Genomic DNA, 19,082 nt, shown 5'->3' with positions numbered 1-19,082 from the left:
CGCACTGCAGGCGCCACAGTGAGTGCCACCCGGCATTTTGTCACCCCCCTCAGTGGTGACACCCGGTGCAGACCGCACCCACTGCACCCCCCTTCCTCCGCCCCTGCCCCGAATCCAGCAAGCATCGGTAGCATCAAAATACTCCAAAGGCAGATGAACTTCCAGGGACCAAAGTTTGAGGCTGGAGGGGGGGAGGAGGGGGAAGAGAACCCCAGAGCTCGTTTGGGGCTTCTGCTCCTCTGCCAAGGGAATGAGCTTTTAATTGTCTCATTTGCTCCGGGCTTTAGAACTTCTCTTCACAGGTGCTTAATTCTCCGCACTCTGGGCAGAGCAAAGAGCCGGGCTATTAATCCTGCATGGCAAAAAGAGCTCTGCTGGAGAACAGTTTTATCAGCCTGCTTCCCCACTGAGTCAGAATCAGCTTACAGAACTACAGAAGTGGATGTCAAGGCGTCTGGTACCTGTTGTGTCAAGTGGATTTCATCACAGCCTCTGGGGCTTCAGACCAAGCAGAAACAACTTTGTCTTGTGTCTAGTCTTGGGCCAACAACACCTTACACAAACTGCTTCGATTTCCAAGAAGTCTGCTTGCTACAGGACCTTGCAGAAATAATTAGCCTTACCCTCTCACACTTTGTTCAAAGTTATTTTATTATTTAAATACAAGTACCCATTGCTACAGGGACACGGGTGGTGCTGTGGGTTAAACCACAGAGCCTAGGACTTGCCGATCAGAAGGTCGGCGGTTCGAATCCCTGAGATGGGGTGAGCTTCCGTTGCTCCCTGCTCCTGCCAACCTAACAGTTCGAAAGCACGTCAAAGTGCAAGTAGATAAATAGGTACCGCTCTGACGAGAAGGTAAATGGCGTTTCCGTGCACTGCTCTGGTTTGCCAGAAGCGGCTTAGTCATGCTGGCCACATGACCCGGAAGCTATACGCCGGCTCCCTTGGCCAATAAAGCGAGATGAGCGCCACAACCCCCGAGTCGGCCAAGACTGGGCCTAATGGTCAGGGGTCCCTTTACCTTTACCTTTTTACCCATTGCTACAGGGAAGGATCCCAATGAACACATCATGTTAATACTCTTGTCTGCACCCCAGTCTCCAAGCAGCAAGAGACTCCAGGGTTTCCAGTGCTTACCCAGGGTTTTTTCCCAGTAAAGATCAGTGGGACTGTGGTGTCTTCACATGGTTTTGTATACACTCATATATATCCTGAGCACATAGCTGTCAAGCGTCCCTTATTTGGCGGGACAGTCCCTTATCCCAGTGCCATGTCCCGCTGCTGTCCCTTATTGGCTTCGTTTGGCTGCTGGCTGGGCTTTCTGCCTTTGGCTCGGAGGGGTTCAGAAGTTGAACATACCTGTGCCCGGAAAATCCCTTATTTTGGCTGCTGATCCCTTATTTTCGAGCCTGCTGGTCCCTTATTTTCAAATCTGTAAGTTGACAGCTATGCCTGAGCATAGGATGGAGGAGGGCTCACAACATTAATACCCCAAAAGATCTTGACTCACTGTTAGTCTCCCACGGAGAACTTTAAACCATAGTTATGGGTCTAGCATGCAGCAAGCTTCCGGCATCAGCCAAAACTCAACCTCTCTTTGGCCTATTGTTCTCCATCCTAGGATGATGTGGGGTCCAGCTGGGCGAGGTGACGAAAAGCCCTCCCGTTTGTCTCTACGGCAACATAGCGACTTCTTTGGACATGTAAATGGCGGTGCTTAACTGGCCAGCTAAGGCCATCATCTGACCAGTTCATTGGCTTACTTCTAGTAGATTCTAAACATCACAGATACAGGGTCACAGGTCTGGAAGGGACCCATGAATATCATCCAGTCTGACCGCTAATCCTGTAATGCTTTTATTAATGTACCTTTCTTGTATGCATTCTGAAAGGTGGGGCACAAATAAATGATATGAATAAACTAAAAGGGAGAAAAGGTGGGAATGATTCGGGATCAATAAGTAGCATCAGTGGTAGGAGAGGGCAGAAAACCCTAGCTGGAGTCCTGAAAGGTCTTCTGCCTACTCGTAAGACAACCTGGAATGTTGGTTGGAACCTGGACTGAGACAGAAGAAGAGACATGCCAAGGAAAAATGCCACAACTTCCCCTGCAATGGTGGAGCTGAAAGGGGGTCAAGCCAGGTAATGTGTGCATAGGAAGAGCTGTCATCCAGGCTGAGTCCCACCCAACGCCAGCCAAAAGGACCAAATGCATATGAGCCTTCTGGAGCAGGCCAATGGCCCATATAATCCCACAGGTAGCATGGCTCAGAAATGACCCTCCTTAAGACCTGGGACAGCCGCTGGCAATAAGAGAATATTAAGACACATAAAGGCAGTGGTGATGGGTGACAGTGTAATGGCCTGGGACTCGGGCTCAGACTCAGAACCAGAGGAGTCTCAGTTTGCACCGGATCCTCTGCCTAAGGTGGCATCTGAACCAAGTCTGGGGCCTGGTCCTGAAGAGTTCCAGTCTGCACAGGTTCCCCTGCAACAAGTACCAGCTGGGCCGAGTCAGGGACCGGAGCCTGCCCTGGCTCCAGATGCGGGGATTACCTCGTTGCCTCCAGCTGGGCCATCACTTACAGCTGCTCCACTACCGGTTGGGTCAGGGGAGGCTGAGGCGGCCCCTGGGTCTAGTAACCCACCGACATCTCCTGAGCTGCAGAGACTGAGGTCTGAGAGAAGGAGAGACCTGAGTACAGTGGTGCCCTGCAAGACGAATGCCTCGCAAGACGAAAAACTCGCTAGACGAAAGGGTTTTGCGTTTTTTGAGTCGTTCCGCAAGACGAATTTCCCTATGGGCTTGCTTCGCAAGACGAAACATCATGCGAGTTCTTGCGAGTTTGTTTCCTTTTTCTTAAAGCTGCTAAGCCGCTAAGCTGTTAATAGCCGCTAAGCCGCTAATAGCCGTGCTTCGCAAGACGAAAAAACCGCAAGACGAAGAGACTCGCGGAACGGATTAATTTCGTCTTGCGAGGCACCACTGTACTTGCAGGAGGAGTGCTCACCTTTGGGCAAGACAGGGAGGTGAGTCGCGGGGGATCAGGACCAGCCATTACCCCGACAAAGATGAAAGGCTGTCAGGCCCCACCCCAGGTTGTGGGAGCAACATTGCTGTTTGCTAGAACCTGCCTGAGACACTGTGTCTGACCTAGCCTGGTTTCCTGCCTCGTGTCCTGCCTTGGCCCTGTCGGACTGTCTCCTCGCGGTTACCCCCCGGGCCCAGCACAGACAGTCATGTTGTAGTCTGTCCTCGCCCCACGGCTTTCGACGCTGCTCTTTAAACCCTTGCATGTAACATAATTTTGGAAGTGTGACAATTAAAAAATAAACAAGGAATATTTGGTGTTATGCTGGAGGGGATGCCAGGAAACAGGGAATTTTATTCACATGTGGTGGAGGTGTAAATATGTACAAATTTTTTTGGCAAAGGGTGTTTAAGGTGATAACAGAAATCACTGGGTTAAAGCTGACCGGAAGTCCAGAGGTAGCATTATTATCAATTTATAATGGGGTGGGAGGTTTGCAGACTATGAAGGACTTGCTCACAAATTTATTGACAGCTGCACGAATCATGATATCTAGGAAGTGGAAGGGGCAAGAAGAATGTAAAATGGAAGAATGGTATAAAGAGGTGTGGGATATAGCTATTAATGATAAATTACCGTATTTTTCGCTCTATAAGACGCACCTGACCACAAGACGCACCTAGTTTTGGGAGGAGGAAAACAAGAAAAAAAATATTCTGAATCTCAGAAGCCAGAACAGCAAGAGGGATAGCTACGCAGTGAAAGCAGCAATCCCTCTTGCTGTTCTGGCTTCTGGGATAGCTGCGCAGCCTGCATTCGCTCCATAAGACGCACACACATTTCCCCTTACTTTTTAGGAGGGAAAAAGTGAGTCTTATGGAGCAAAAAATACGGTAACATGTGCCATTAAGGTAAGATGGGGGATATGCAGGAGAAATGATTTTGGGGAGTTATGGAAGGTGTTTGTAGAATTTGTACTGTTAAAACGGGAAGGGGTCAAACCATCGCAAGAGGTGTTGAAATTTTGGGAGGTTGGATAGTTACAGTGGAATGGTCTCGGTGGTGGGGTCACATTTTTACTCTTATTTATTTATGGTTATTACAACAACAACAACAACAACAACAAATTCATTTAAAAAAGCCTCTGATCTATCGCTTTGGCTTCGGGTTGCAGGCACTCACATGTCCGCAAGGGGGAGCAGGAGCCTTGGTTAAAAATTGGAACAATTGTGAGTCATTTCGCTGTGGGAAAGTTTCCTTACTCAGGTAAGCTCAGGTAAGCATTACGCCATTACGCAGCAGCTGGATGAAAGAGACTGGGTTCAGAAACCCAAGGATGCTATCAGTGAATGGACTTTATCTCTGCTGCTTTTAAAAAGTTATTATAATAATAATTATTTTTTAAAAAACCATTATGACAGTGAGAGCCGTTTGGCAGTGGAACAGTCTCCTTTGGGAGGTTGTGGACTCTCCTTCCTTGGAGGTTTCTAAGCAGAGGGTGGGTGACCATCTGTCCTGGATGCTTTAGCTGTGATTCCTGTATTTCAGGGGGTTGGAATGGATGACCCTCGGGCGTCTCTCCCAACTCTACAATTCTTTTTTTTAAACTTTTTTTTTATTAGGAATTTCAACATAACAATTTATCAAAACCACATCATCCTCATCCCCCCCATTTCCCCCCTCCCCTCCCCCAAAATACCCCCCCCCCCGACTTCCCTCAGCTCCTCTCTCTGGTTTTTCAGCACATGTTATTCTCTGCATATTATAAAATTGTAAAGATCCTTAATTTATCTATCTATATATTACCAATAAAAAGTTTGTGGATGTTTATTCAAAACCTGCCAAGGAGTCCAGTTGATTTTGTTGTTTCTTTAAGTACTTTGTAAAAGGTTCCCATACTTCTTTAAAGTTACAGTTGTCCTTATTGCGTAGTTTGTGTGTTAATTTTGCCAAATTCTGTGTCAAATTCTGTGTCAAATTCTGTGTAGTCCATCAGTTTCTCTTGCCATAGTTCTTTAGTCGGGATTTCTTCATTCTTCCATCCTTGTGCTATTAAGACTCTTGCCATAGTTGTTGCGTACATGAAGATGTTTTTCAATTTCTTTGGAAGGTCTTTTTCTACAATCCCTAACAAGAATGCTTCAGGCTCTTTTACAAATATTAATTGGAACATTTTCTTCAACTCATTGTATATCATTTCCCAAATTTTTTACATTTTACCACAGTCCAACCATATATGGTAAAAAGTCCCTTCTTTTTCCTTACATTTCCAACATATATTTGAGCAAGTTTTATACATTATTCCTATCTGCACTGGTGTTATATACCATCTATACATCATTTTCAGGTACCGTAATTTTCTTTCAGCAAAGAACCAACTCTACAATTCTATGATTCTATGATTCATCTCTACATTTAATTTTTGCTTTTGCCCCTCTCCTCTAAAACTGCGAATTGTTTATCTGGAGACACTGGCCAATAAGAGAGACACTTTTTCAAGTGCTGAGCTCTGAGTGTAGACCGTGAAAGTGCAAGAGATCAAAATGATTTATATTTCTTAACAGGGATCATTCTGGAAGGCCTTACTGAACACCTTTTGCATCCATTTAGTCAAGTTGAGTCAAGTAACCTTTATCGGCATCACATAAGAACATTCAGAATAGATAGGCCTGTGCGATCTCGTCGCATGGCCCTTAAATGTAAAATGTATGATGATCTGCGACAACAGTTTCTAGACCATCTATGTATTCCAACATGGAAACCAGAGATGGAGGTTATGCATCCATTTAGGGCAATAACAGTGGAGACTCCTAGCTCAAGGCCAATAGTAGGGTTGCTTCTCTCCCCAACCTCCGCAACCCTGCCTGTGCTCCTGTTCCTTTAACATCTCTTTGCAGGTAGAAATTCAATAGGTGAAGCTTCTTTCCAGTAGGAGGGTGTGGGGCTGGGGTGAGTCCCACACAGTTTACTCTTTACCTGCTTCAGAGTTCATTAAAGAACCAGAACTGAACCAAGAAAGCAGCTGTTAAGGAATGAAAACAATAACAATAAAAATCATCTGGACTTTTCCAAATCACGACAGATGAAGGAATCTCTTTGAGGCTGTGCGGAGATGGAGGTGACCTGCAAGGTTTGTGAGGATGGAGCTAGCAAATTGCCAGCCCAACGTGCTCCTGTTGGCATGGCAACCCTGCTGGTCCTCAACTGGGATGCGGCGTTGAAAGTTATGTCTCTGTCAATCTCGACTTGAGGGTTAAACAATGAAAAATGCAGAGATACAAGAAACACGGCAAGGGAGGGGAGGACTGGCTTGGAAGCCCACAGGTTTTCTGCTACCACCTCTGTTGCAGTGGGCGTTTATTCTGTTATCAGCAGGGCGATTGATGCTGGGAATGGGCACTGTGGCTCCTTTGCCTGTAGCTGAATGCATTTGTCTGATCCAGCACAGAGAGCAGTTGCGTAGTGGCTCATTCAGAAGTGCACGGTCCCTCCATGATAGTCGCAGCCATGCCCCCTTCTTATACATAATCTCTAATAATAATAATAATAATAATAATAATAATAATAATGGATGCGACAGGAAGGATTTGAAACCTGCGGGACCAGAGATCTACAGAAGATTGGAAGAAGTATATGAATTATTTGAAGAGCAACTGTAATCAACAAATTACGTTTGTAGGACTACAAGAAGTTTTGTAAGGAAAAATATACAAAGTGTTACAAAGTAGGAAAAGATAGAGATATTGGTTATGAGTTTGAAATGTAATAGGGAAAGTAAGAAATGCATATTAAGAGATTAGATTGGATTGGAGATTAGATTGGATTGGATTTTCAGACAGGACAGATGGAAGTCAAAAAATTCAATAAGATGTAAAAGTATGTTTAGTTATTGTTGAAAATGGTATGTTAAAAAACTAATAAAAATTTATATATAGATAAAATATAGATGACCCATTCTTACCTTCTCACATTCTTACGATGCTGGACAGACCTGATGACCTTAAGGAGAAAGAGACACGTAATTCTTCACAATTTTTTCTCCGTGCTTGTTTTGGTGCTGGAAAAGAACTCCTAAAACGCCAGCCAGAGGGCCTTGCAGGGTTCCTGTACTTTGAGCAATTGTGCTTAATGATCTGTAAGGGGTTTGGAGGGAATAAACTTCACGCTCATGCAGGCACCTGGGGGAAAAAGCCATTAGGGGAACGGTGCTAATAGCAGTTCCCATTACGGTCTTCCAGCACCTGGAGGAAGAAGGGAAGAACAAGAGTTGAGTGGACTCTCCTGATACAAGAACAGAAGGAGGCCGCCTGTTCTTCACTGAAAGGGGACAGAGGGACAGAGGGAGGCCATGTTTCAAAGAAGCCGTGTGCGCAACAACCAGGTGGGTGTTACAGTCTTGCGCTTTACTTCCTTTTTACGATACGATAATCTTTATTGTCATTGTCCCATACAGAACAACGAAATTGAAAAATCTACATCAGACATTAAAAAACCAACAAGCCTGCTATCCCAACTATCCCAATCTGGTTAGCCCCCTAAAAACTCTGATACCCCATTTTTAAATACAATAGACTCCCATAGAGACTCCTTACACTGCGTTTAAAACCAAAATCGCATTTGGGTAGAAACTGTTTCTCAGGCGGGTAGTCCTAGTCTTTATAACCCTTTATGACCGAGACCTGTTCCACGCACTTCCCCTCGATAATCAGTGGCTGAATATTCAATTTACATTTCCTAAAGTCCACAATAATCTCTTGTTTTCTTTGAATTAAGGAGCAAGTTGTGGGTTGCCTGTGGGAAACCCCCAAGCAGGATTTGAAAGCAAAATCAGCCTCCCATTCCCCTGTCTCCGTGGAAATAGAGCACAGCCACCTTGTCTAGCAGCCATTGATAGCCTCCTCCTGCATTGCGGGGGGTTGGACTAGATGGCCCTTGCGGTTCCCTTCCAACTACAATTCTGTGATCCTTCATGAGTTTGTCGAATCCTCTTTCAAAGCCATCTAGCTTGGCGCCCATCCCTGCCTGCTGTGGAAGCGAGTTCCACAGTTCAACTACTTGGTACACGAAGAAGTCCTTTCTTTTATGTGCCCTGAATCTTCCAACATACGCAGCTTCACTGCATGCCCATGAGCTCCAGAATTAGGAGAGAGGGAGAAAAACTTCCCTCTGTCCTCTTTCCGCATGCTATGCATGATTTCATAAACTCCCATCACGTCGCCTCCTGCTTGACTTTTCTCTAAACTTAAAAAGTCCTAAAGCAGTGCGGTCAAATTTTTTCACACCAAATGGCTGCTAAAATACAGAACCTGCAGGTCGCACCCTGAATTAAATTTTCATCTTGTAAATTGAAGTGTTTCCAGTATATCTGATATTATTTAATATGCGCAATCTATTTAACTAAATATATCTAATTAAATGCACAATAGATTTAATTATCAAATTTAATACACAAACAGATGTAAGCGCTTCCGTTAACAAGGCATCTTTTTTTCTGGGATGTTGCTATGAGCCGCGAAAGGAGGACTCATGCACAGCCTGCAGCCCAAAGGCTGCAGGTTGGAGCACCTTGACCCTGTCGCTTCAACCCCTTATTCATTTGTTGTTCAAGAAGAAAAGGAGCAAAGCTGGCCTGGAAGCTGCTCTTGTGGAGGTGAGGCCTTATCATAGGTGGTGACATGGAGCAGGGGCACCTCATCTTAGAAATTATGGCAGAATGTAAGGGAGGAACCTCAAGGAGGTTTGCAGGTGATACAATGGTGGTTGGTTTAATCACGGCTGGAGAGGGGGTGGCAGCCTATAGGAAGGAAGTTGAGCAGTTGGTGGAGTGGTGCAGGAAAAACAACTTACTCCTTAACTTAAAGAAAACAAGAGAGATTATGGTGGACTTTAGGGAATGTAAATTGAATATTCAGCACTTATTATTGAGGGGAAGTGCGTGGAACAGGTCTCGGTGTTTTGATTTCTGGGAATGGAGTTGAGAGATGACCTAAACTGGGGAGAAAACAGCAAAGACCTGATGAAGAGAGCACAGCAGAGGTTATATTTTCTGAGAATCCTCCGGAAAAAAAAAACCTCTCAAAGGACCTGTTGATGGCATTTTACCATTGTACTGTGGAGAGTGTATTAACTTATGGTCTGTGTGTGTGGTTTGGGAGCTGCACGGTCAGGGAAAAAACAATGCTGTCCAGGGTTGCAAAGACCGCGGAGAGAATAATTGGGTGCACTCTCTCTACCTTGGATCAAATCTATGCTTCCAAGTGCCATAAGAAAGCTGCAGAGATAGCGCAGGATAGTGCGCACCCCGGAAATGATCTCTTTCAGCTTCTGCCTTCTGGAAGAAGGTCCAGGGTTATCAAGACTAGGACTAGCCGCCTGAGAAACAGTTTCTACCCAAATGCGATTTTGGTTTTAAACACAGTGTAAGGAGTCTCTAGGGCCCTGGGTGCTCTGTGGGTTAAACCACAGAGCCTAGGACTTGCCGATCAGAAGGTCGGCGGTTCAAATCCCCGCGACGGGATGAGCTCCCATTGCTCGGTCCCTGCTCCTGCCAACCTAGCAGTTCGAAAGCACGTCAAAGTGCAAGTAGAGAAATAGGTACCACTCCGGCGGTAAGGTAAAAAATGTTTCCATGCGCTGCTCTGGTTCGCCAGAAGCGGCTTAGTCATGCTGGCCACATGACCCGGAAGCTGTACACCGGCTCCCTCGGCCAATAAAGCGAGATGAGCGCCACAACCCCAGAGTCGGCCACGACTGGGCCTAATGGTCAGGGGTCCTTTTACCTTTAAGGAGTCTCTATGGGAGCATATTGTACTTAAAAATGGGGTATCAATAGTTTTTTGGCGGCTAACCAGGCTGGGATAGCTGGGATAGCAGGCTTGTTGGTTTTTTAATGTCTTATGTAGATTTTTTTCAATTTCGTTGTTCTGTATGGGACAATGACAATAAAGAGTATTGTATCGTATATGGTTGGACCCTGTGAGAACAGGATACTGGACTAGACGGGCCATTGGCTGGATTCAGCAGACTCCCCCTTGTGATAAAAGTTGAGTGGAGCAGATAAACAGCAGTCTTCCAAGGCACTGAATGATCCCAGCCCCTGGCCAGTTTGACTTGGTGGAAATCAGAGGCCCTGGGGAGGCGAGCGAAGTCTCCTGTGGCTCAGGCTTGGAGCCACGCCAGGGCCTTGTCTCGCTGGGCAGCTAGCTGGGATTGACAGGCAGCATTCAAACCGAGTCAGGCCGAATCAATCCATTTCAGGTTGTTGTCAGAAACCATTAAGGGACACAATGCTGACGAGGTTGTCCGTGGGAGCTGGAGGCTGCTGCCTTCGGCGCGTTTGGTCGATTCCAGCGCCCGGCTGGGGTGGGATGGGAGACAAAGGCCCGCCCACAAAGCAGGGCCAAAACAAACCGGCCACGTTCCCAGGGATGTGCGGCTTGGGCCGATTACGTAAGGCAGCTTGAGCTGCCAGCTGTGCTGCCAGTTATGTAACTCCCTGGAAGTCTGCGTCACGCAGCGCTCTCCTGAGCTGCTGCCGTTCGCCACTCCGAACGCCGATTTGCGAGGCGCAGGCTCCTCCGGGAAGCACCATGGCCTGCCCCTCTGCACGTCCTGAGACCCTGATCGTGCAGGGCTGGCTCACACGTGATGTGGAAGCAAGCGCAGCTTTGCCACGCAATGGGAGCTGCAGCCTGGACGAGTCCCTTGTGCAGCATGCATATTGCTGTGATGCGCTTGCGTATTGGTGAACATTACCGACGCATGAAAGTGTTGTGATTCGTGTTACTTTCCTGGGTTGCCGGACCTGCAGGTCTGACCTGAAGTTGCCAGGGTTGGTTGGCACCGTCCAGGAAGCAGGAGGGAAACTTTAATTTCTGGGTGGTCTTTAATTTCTTGTTGGAATCCATCTACCCCTTGAGTGACAATAAGTGTGCCAAGAATTGATGGATGCTCTGAGGTACACCTTGAAAGACAGCCAGTGTGTTGCAGTGGTCAGAGTGTTAGAGACCAGGGTTTGAATCTCCACTCAGCCATGAAGCTCCCTGGGTGACCTTGGGCCAGTCACCATCTCTCAGCCTAACCTGCCTCACAGGGCTGTTGCGCGGAGGACAACCAGATATACCACCTTGAGCTCCGTGGAGAAAGAAAGGTGGTATACAAGTGTCCGTAACAAATAAAACAGCTCTCCTCCTTTAAAAAAAAAACTGGCTGATTCAAGGAACCATGTTTTACACATCCACCATCCCGGCATGTTCTGCTCTGCCAACTAAGCTGTGAGCAACTAGGAAAACTTCATCCAAATTATATGAGAGAGAGAGAGAGAGAGAGAGAGAGAGAATTTGAGTGGTTGTTATGGCAGGAGTTTATACTAACCTCTTGTCAACTCGAGACAGGGTGGAGTGCTGGAAGCCAAGCAGCTGGAGGAACTATGGTACTGTCTGGCCAAACTGGGAGTATCTGATTTTTTTTTCCCTACTAAAGGCATAAAAGGACAATTACCTTTTTTCTAATGTGGCTTTTGATTATACCCAAGGGAGTTGATAAGAGGCATTTGGTTTCACTGTATACTTGGAGGGTGTATTTGTGCAACCAACCACTTTGACATCAAAAATGCAGAAGACAAAGGACCTTAGGAGAGGACCCCAGGTAGGGACGCTTTTGCCCCCAGCTCATCAGAAAGTACTTGTCTGTGTAGGGCAATGTGGGGGGAGGGACTTCTGTAGCTGGAGGGCCACATTCGCTTCTGGCTAGCCTCCTGAGGGCCAAATGTCAGTGGTGGTTGGGGACAGAGAAAAGTTCAGCAGAGCAACACATGATATTTCTAAACCTTTGTACAGCACCTTGCATCTCTTCAAGTCACTGTAGATTATCGCCACGGCTAAGAGAACAGAAAGCTGAAATGTGGTGTGCAAACAGAGGTGTTCCGATTGCAAGTTTGTGGGGTTACACTTCACAACACCCCAGAAGATGTAAAACGTGTCAAAGTCTCTTATAACAGAGGCCAGGATAGAGCAAACCAAGGCAAACTGGGAGCATCAATACTCCCCTAAAATGGTGAACTCTCCTTCCTTGGATATTTTTAAGCCGACGTTGGAGGGCCATCTGTCAGGGATGCTTCAGTTGGGATTCCTGCATTGCAGGGGGCTGGATTAGATGACCTTAGGCAGTCCCCTCCAACTCTCTAATTCTGCGAAATGCCAGCGGGAGGGGTTCGTCTTGAAATAGATTCAGATGGATGGAGGTTTTTGCTTTTACGGTGGCATGCAGCAAGTGAAAGCTGCATCGTACCAGGGCAAAACGAATTAGGCAGCAACTTGCTGAAGCAGCTCAGGGGAGCCCCAACCCTATGCCTTTCCCTCAAGAGGTTCATGCCCCCGATTCGGATCAGATGCTGCTGCTCAGCCTGTTATAGTCCTGGCCTAATTGATTCTTTCCGCAAAGGAAAAGCTAGACAATCCCCAAAGCCTTGCTGCAACCTGCCACTGCTATTTAAAAGTTAGCATAACAAGAATGTAATTATTGGATCAGCTGTAAGAACCCAACATCCTGTTTCCAACGGAGACTAGACAAGGGAGGGCCTGAAGGCAACACTGGGTAACTCCTTTCACTTGGTTCATTTCCCACAGTGCATGAAGCCATTTTTAGCTCGCTAATTGTGGTGGGGTCTGTAGCTCCATTTGCTGCATCAGACAGTCTGTTCTTAAACCCTCGCCACACCTCTTTTCCTGGCTCTTACTTGCCTTTTGAGATCTCTCCGTTCTCCAAATCCCTATGCCCACCCTTTCTTCCATTCTCCCCCCATTGACCAAATCCCACCCCAACCCTTTGTAGAGACATGCAGAGCAACACAATTTGTGTGTACCTCCCTGCCTAGGTAAGGGACATGGGTGGCGCTGTGGGTTAAACCAGAGTCTAGGACTTGCCGATCAGAAGGTCGGTGGTTCGAATCCCCGCGACAGGGTGAGCTCCCGTCGCTCGGTCCCTGCTCCTGCCCACCTAGCAGTTCAAAAGCACGTCAAAGTGCAAGTAGATAAATAGGTACCGCTCCGGCGGGAAGGTAAACGGCGTTTCCGTGCGCTGCTCTGTTCACCGGAAGCGGCTTAGTCATGCTGGCCACATGACCCGGAAGCTGTACACCGGCTCCCTCGGCCAGTAAAGGGAGATGACCGCCGCAACCCCAGAGTCGGCCATGACTGGACCTAATACTTCCCTTGACCTGGATACTAATCTTCTGTTGATGAAGTCTAGAATAGCATCAGCTTTTTTTGCTGCTGCATCACACGTGCAGCTTTTCATCTTCTGGAAGCTTGTCACCAGGAGAAGTTAATCCAAGCCCTTCCACAGCTGCTGGTGGTCAAGTTTTTTTTTAAAAGGGGGGGTGTTGTGGTACCCCATGCCCCAGTGCTCATGGCTGGATCCCCGCCTACCAAACACAGCTGCCAAAGGAATAATGAACACAAAGACAAAGACACTTCATCTCAAAACTGGGTATGGCTTTTCAACCTCATCCTCTACGTTTATTCACACAAACGTTTCTTTAATTTACAAAACTGCTGCCATTCATACACAATCAGGGTTTCCACAGTGTTCAAGAAACTTAAATACAAGGTCGCACACCAACCCAAGTAAACCAAATAGCTTAAAAAAAAACAACAACCAACAACATATAAAGTTGTTCACACACACGCGCGCGCACGCACACAGGTCCTAGGTTACCAGCTTCTGTGCAAAGAAAAATGAGAAATCGCAAAATTGGAAACTGTGTTTTGGAGTCTGGGTTTAAGCCTTTCCCTTGTGTGTGCAGGTTTTCCAGGTTTAAGAAGACACCATGTCCAGTCAAGCTTAAGGTGGGCCAAACTCGCAACTGGACCAAACGGAAAAAAATGGGAGAGAGAAAGGGATGAGGTTGGAGGCAGGGGGAGGGAAGGCTGGACTACGGCCAGTTCAGACCAAGGTGGGCTACCTTTGCTGTGTCATTTCAGACTGCAAGTGTGTGTGGATGTGTTTTGGGGGGTGGTGGTGGTGCATAATGGAGTGCTCCTCCAGCCCTCTGCTCAGAAAACTTGGTGTAGGGCAGAGAGGCGGCTAGATCTTCTTGTCCATGACATGCCAGTTTCCTATGTGGTGTTTTTTAAGAAAGCAAGTGACTTCCATATACGGTCTTTGGGTGGGTGTTTGATTTTCGTTGTTGTGTATACTGTGTATATACGGACAATGACAATAAATTTATCTTAAATCTTAGAGACCTCACCTACACTCTTAAACGGTACAGCTAAACGCAGAGTGACCCCCTGAGTGAGAAGCTGTGACTTTGATGCATGCATCCCGCTTTCTCCTTCGACTTGGCTTCCTTGCAACTAGGAAAGCTCTACAGCAGAGAAACACACCCAAGAAAGGAGGGCTGAGGTGGCTTTTCCATCTTGCCGATCAAGCACTGGCGTCCCATGACTTAAAAACGCCTGGCAGAAAAGCAACCCAGATAGTAGCTCTGGGCAGCTTTCTGCAACAGACACTTCATTCCGGTCAGCGGAAAGCTGCTGCTTGCGTTGGGGGATAGAGACTCATGGATAGAGACTCATGCCGAGGAAGCGGTCCAAGCTGAGTGGACACATGGCACTGGGCACCCAGAAAGCAGCTTCCAAGGTAACTGGTCACCCACCCTCAGTTAGGTACCTTGGACTCAAGTAAATAGGAAAGCGTTTCTCAAACTTTGGTCTCCGGCTGTTGTTGGGACTACAACTCTCATCACCCCAAGCTAGCAGGACCAGTGGTCAGGGATGATGGGATTTGTAGTCCAACAACAGCCGGAGACCCAAGGTTTGAGAAACACTGAGATTGGGGAAACGACAGACAGTGACATATGTCACAAGAGGGAGGTCCAACAGCCTCTGCCCCAAGCCAATGGTGGATGGTAGAGGTCTATTTTTGAGAGAGGGGATTTAAGTCCCTCACTGTGCCTCTGCCCTTGCACATACAACCTCTGATAGAAGGGGTGCAAGTCTGTTTAAATGGAAGAGCAATCCTGTTCCTTAGGTGCGTTTGCTTCAGAGATGTGTTTTTGTTGAAAGGGGAAGCCAGGCGCAGCCCAGGTAAAAAATACCCCTTGGCTTAAACTGTTAAGCTGTGCTACAGTGAAACCCAGCAAGGTTAAATCCGGACTAGACAAATGCATATATGGAGAGGGGGGGAGAAAGACAAGGAATTCACAGAGACTGCGTTCTCTCTCCCACCAGGAGTGGGGGATGTTTATTGCTCTACTCTGACAGTGTTTGGAGATGTCTGAGTGGGATCCTGAGGGAACCAAAGCGTCAGGGGAAAAGGAAGACAATTGCCACCCATTATTAGCACCTCAATCCTAAAAACAGCAGCAGCAGAAGAAGGAGGAGAAAGAGGGGCCCCTTAAGTATACTGATTCCCCTTGACCTCTGCCATGGAAGGAAAACAAGGTTCAAGGAGATACTGGAGGAGTAGCAAAGGGATCAACGTTGCCAGGAGAACAGCCACGTTAGCTTAAGAGAAACTGGTGGGTTTCCTGCGGCATTTAATTCTCAAGGAGCAGCACTGGAAGCATGGAAGTGCCCGGGACATCAAATATCACTGGCCAAATCTTCCCTAAGGATTGTCATCCAACCAAACCACGAAAGGCTGGTGAGGACCATCACGGCCTGCTTGCCCAGGGGCTTTATGCAGGAGAATGACATGAGCAGCACAGGAGGAGACTTTTTGATGGGACAGTGCCATTATGGCCCCATATTTCATGCCCTGGTTCTACCAACGGTGCTGTCCCTGAAAAGGACGTCCAAAATAGCCTGCAAGAAGGTGTCAGTCCTAAGTCTCAGGAGTGCTGCAACAAACTGCTCAGCAGTAGCCCCTGGGACAGTTGTACCCTGTGGTGAGGTTAGGAGTCACCCTGTCCTCATCCTTCCTCTCAACTTCGCAGCGGTCCACTCTGGTACAGAAGGTGACAGCACCCACTCTGTGCTTGCAAAAGAGATTACTAAAACAAGCAATGCTGCTAATTTTGTGGCTGGGTCTGCTATGCCTGCAACACACAAGGAGGAGTCAAAGGAAATGGAGGTGGTGGTTGTAGTGGTCAGGGACTTTGGAAGCCAGTTGTGAAATTCACCCCTCAGGTCCTCTGCTGCCGCTTGCCCCACCCATACAAGACAATGTCTGGCAGGTCTGAGCCCACACTGCCAGCTTCGAACGACATGGATGTAAACAGTTTTAATGTAAAGTCATGCACACGACGCATGAAAGTGATGTCAGTCAAACCCCTCCAAAACAACTGTGACGTGGACCTTCAGTGATATTTCACATTCCTCAGGAATAAGCTGGCAATCCCCATGCCAAATTCATCCAAGGATGAAGGATTCTTGCCACCCATCCCTATAGGAGTGAAGTTGGGAGACGAAACACCAGGCTACAGTATGGGACTCCAAGGATTGATGCGTTCACACAAACAACCGTAAACGGGACAGCATCCAGAAATGGGAGCAGCTCATCGGGCAGGTGGTCTCCTCAAGAGAAACTTGCGTGTGTGCTTGCTCTTTCAAAGAAGGAACGCTGCTCTCATTCACATGCCATCTTGCAGACTTCCCACCCTGCCCATAAAAGTTTGTTGCAGATTCACAAGGACAATGCGAAAACATTTAAGGTCTTTCCAAAGAGATTTAGCTGTATTCCATGGGCAACCAAACGAAGCTGCCCCAGAGAATAAGAGGGAAGAGACGACATTTTTGGGGCAACAATGAAATACAAGTGAGGGGAAAACTCCTTCCTTGGCCCAGTGCTGCCTCCTTCAAGCCCCACCCCCTCCAAATAAAGGCACTATGGTCAAGCTACCACCACAAAACCACAAGCATTTACTGCAGCGTGAGCACGAGAGGGGCATGTGTGCCTGAAGTCCCAGAAGCAGCGAGGAGGAACTGGGCTACGGGTTGGCATTTGCTTGCAGGGCTTATCCTAGGGTCTGGGTCATGCATCCGCCGCTCCTGTGGGTTCCTCCCTGCCCCTCACCTCAAAGGTGCAGGAGGGAGAAGCAAGGACTAATCTACTCCGACAAAGACCGCTACACACAGATGCTCTGGAGAAGAGGAAGGGAAACCGCCTATCTTGCTAGCATTCAGAAATATGAAAGGGTTAAGCCTAGGGAGCTCACGGATCTCTTGGTTTCAAAACTTGCCAGCTAGCCGAGTTGCAAACTCAAAGCAACCCTTGGTGAACCTTCTCGGAAGACTGTTTCTCCTCATCAACACATCTTGCTGTTCTGGCCATGAGCACAGTTGTGTGGAACAGAAACAGCAACAGCGGATAAATTGCTGAGCAAATGCCGTTATGAGACTCTGGCTGTTCTATGGTTTACTCACCTACTTGAAGCTGCTTTGTTCTAACTGGTTGAAATATATTCCTAGTTAGGAGGAGCAAGACCTGTGCATCACCTGGAGCCTTCTAGTTCAGCAGCAAGGAAACTGGTAGATTAGCCCCAAGTGGCATGGTCAGTGGTCAGGGATTATAGGAACTGCAACAATCTCTGGAGGGCCAAAGGTTCCTCAACCCTGTTCTAGGCCAGTCAAGGTGAATCATTTTCACTTTAAGGGAATCACTGAAGGGTAGAGAGAGAGAGAGAGAGAGAGAGAGAGAGAGAGAGAGAGAGACAGACAGACAGACAGACAGAGAGAGAGGTCGTGGCTTAGATCAAGAGCAAAAAATTTATAGCCTACACCAAGATTTCTTGACAGCTAATTAAATGAGGGTTTTTCTGGGTAGTGTGCAAAGGAAGTTCAACACAAATTGATCCCCAGCGTTAGGAAATCCAGTTGAGACCAGGACTTGCAAATGGTAGGCCTTGAAATAAGCAGGCAAGCCTTCTCAGCCACAAATAACCATCCAGGGAAGAATCTGGTTGATCCATGCCCTGGTTGTGGTTGCCCACATCCCAGAAAGAGGGGGATGCAAAGAGCAAGACAGTAGGCAAAGCAGAGACTTCTTTCATGGCCTTCCAAGAGCCACAGAATAAACAGCACAGCATCTCCTCCAGAGTCTCACAAATCCTGGCCACGGCCACAGCCATCAGCCTCAGTGGTAGTGTGGAGGTATGAGGGCAACCCAGCAAGTGGACTGCCAACAAGTGTTAACCGAATTGCGCTGGCTTGGCAAAGCCGCTCCCTTCACTTCCATAGGTCTGGACAGCGCCTGGAACAAACAGCCTCATCCCCAAAGTAGTAGGACCATTGCCAATCAAGACCGACGGAAGAAGAGATGGACAGGATTAGAACCTCCCTCTGCGGCAGCTGGTAAGTTTAGTGTAAAGACCCGCTCATCGCTGGAAGAGATCAGCTAAAAAACAATTGCTGGAATGCCAGCTAGGAAATGGGATATTTGGAAGAGTTAAGAGTGTTTCAAACCAGAGGACTGCAGAAGAGGGAAGGTATTAAGTGTGAGTTTGAGTGGGCTTACGTATAAGCCCCAAGGGCAAGCTGGGCTAGGCTTAATACACTCTCTCTTTACAGCAAGGCAGATATGGGCAAGATCTACCAAGCCAAAGTAGCCAAAATGAGCCCAAAGTTAAGGGATCAGTTTGATGTGTCCAGGCTCTCACGGTCATTTAAGTAGCCAAGCAAGCCACCAAACCCATTGGTGGACTTTTCAAGGGCAGAAAAAACACCTGCCCATGTGTGGGCTCTCTTCATGCCCTCCCAATACTACTATGTTCTTGACCTGTGAAATTTGGCATGCAAAACTGCAGCTGTTTCTCAGGCACCACACTGCCTGTAGTCCTGTGGCCACATAAAAAAAAAAAGAAAGAGTTTATTCTTGTAATCATGACTTCTTATTGCCAAGTTCCACTGGTGAAGAACACTTTTAGGAAAGGGAGAAGGAGAAAGGTTTATTCCACCTTGCTTTTTGTTCCCCAAATCAGCAGCAACCTCTAGAGTTGACAACTTGCGTTCAGCTCTAGGTCTCCCAACATCCCTTCTGAATCTCTTCCAGATAAAAACAAACACTAAGAAAAACAGATCTTGGACCCAGAGTTCTGGTGTTTAG

At 47.4% G+C, this 19,082-nt stretch overlaps 2 long non-coding RNA genes across 2 annotated transcripts in view; both read left to right on the top strand.

The window, feature by feature from the left end:
* Nucleotides 1-3,673: 3,673 nt before the first annotated feature.
* The window catches only part of LOC308480345, a 111,662-nt gene continuing 96,253 nt past the window's right edge, over nucleotides 3,674-19,082 (top strand). The window contains exon 1 of the long non-coding RNA XR_013988063.1: nucleotides 3,674-3,928. This is a non-coding gene — a long non-coding RNA (uncharacterized lncRNA). The remainder of the gene's footprint in view (nucleotides 3,929-19,082) is intronic.
* LOC308480244 lies at nucleotides 13,527-19,008 on the top strand. Its single transcript, XR_013987939.1, has 3 exons — nucleotides 13,527-14,194; nucleotides 14,278-17,647; nucleotides 17,680-19,008. It is a non-coding gene; the product is annotated as an uncharacterized lncRNA (long non-coding RNA).

Source organism: Podarcis pityusensis (assembly GCF_964106645.2).
Source record: "Podarcis pityusensis genome assembly, chromosome: 6".
Taxonomy (NCBI): domain Eukaryota; kingdom Metazoa; phylum Chordata; class Lepidosauria; order Squamata; family Lacertidae; genus Podarcis; species Podarcis pityusensis.
The sequence above is the reverse complement of the archived record's forward strand: the minus strand, read 5'-3'. Positions and strand labels throughout refer to the sequence as shown.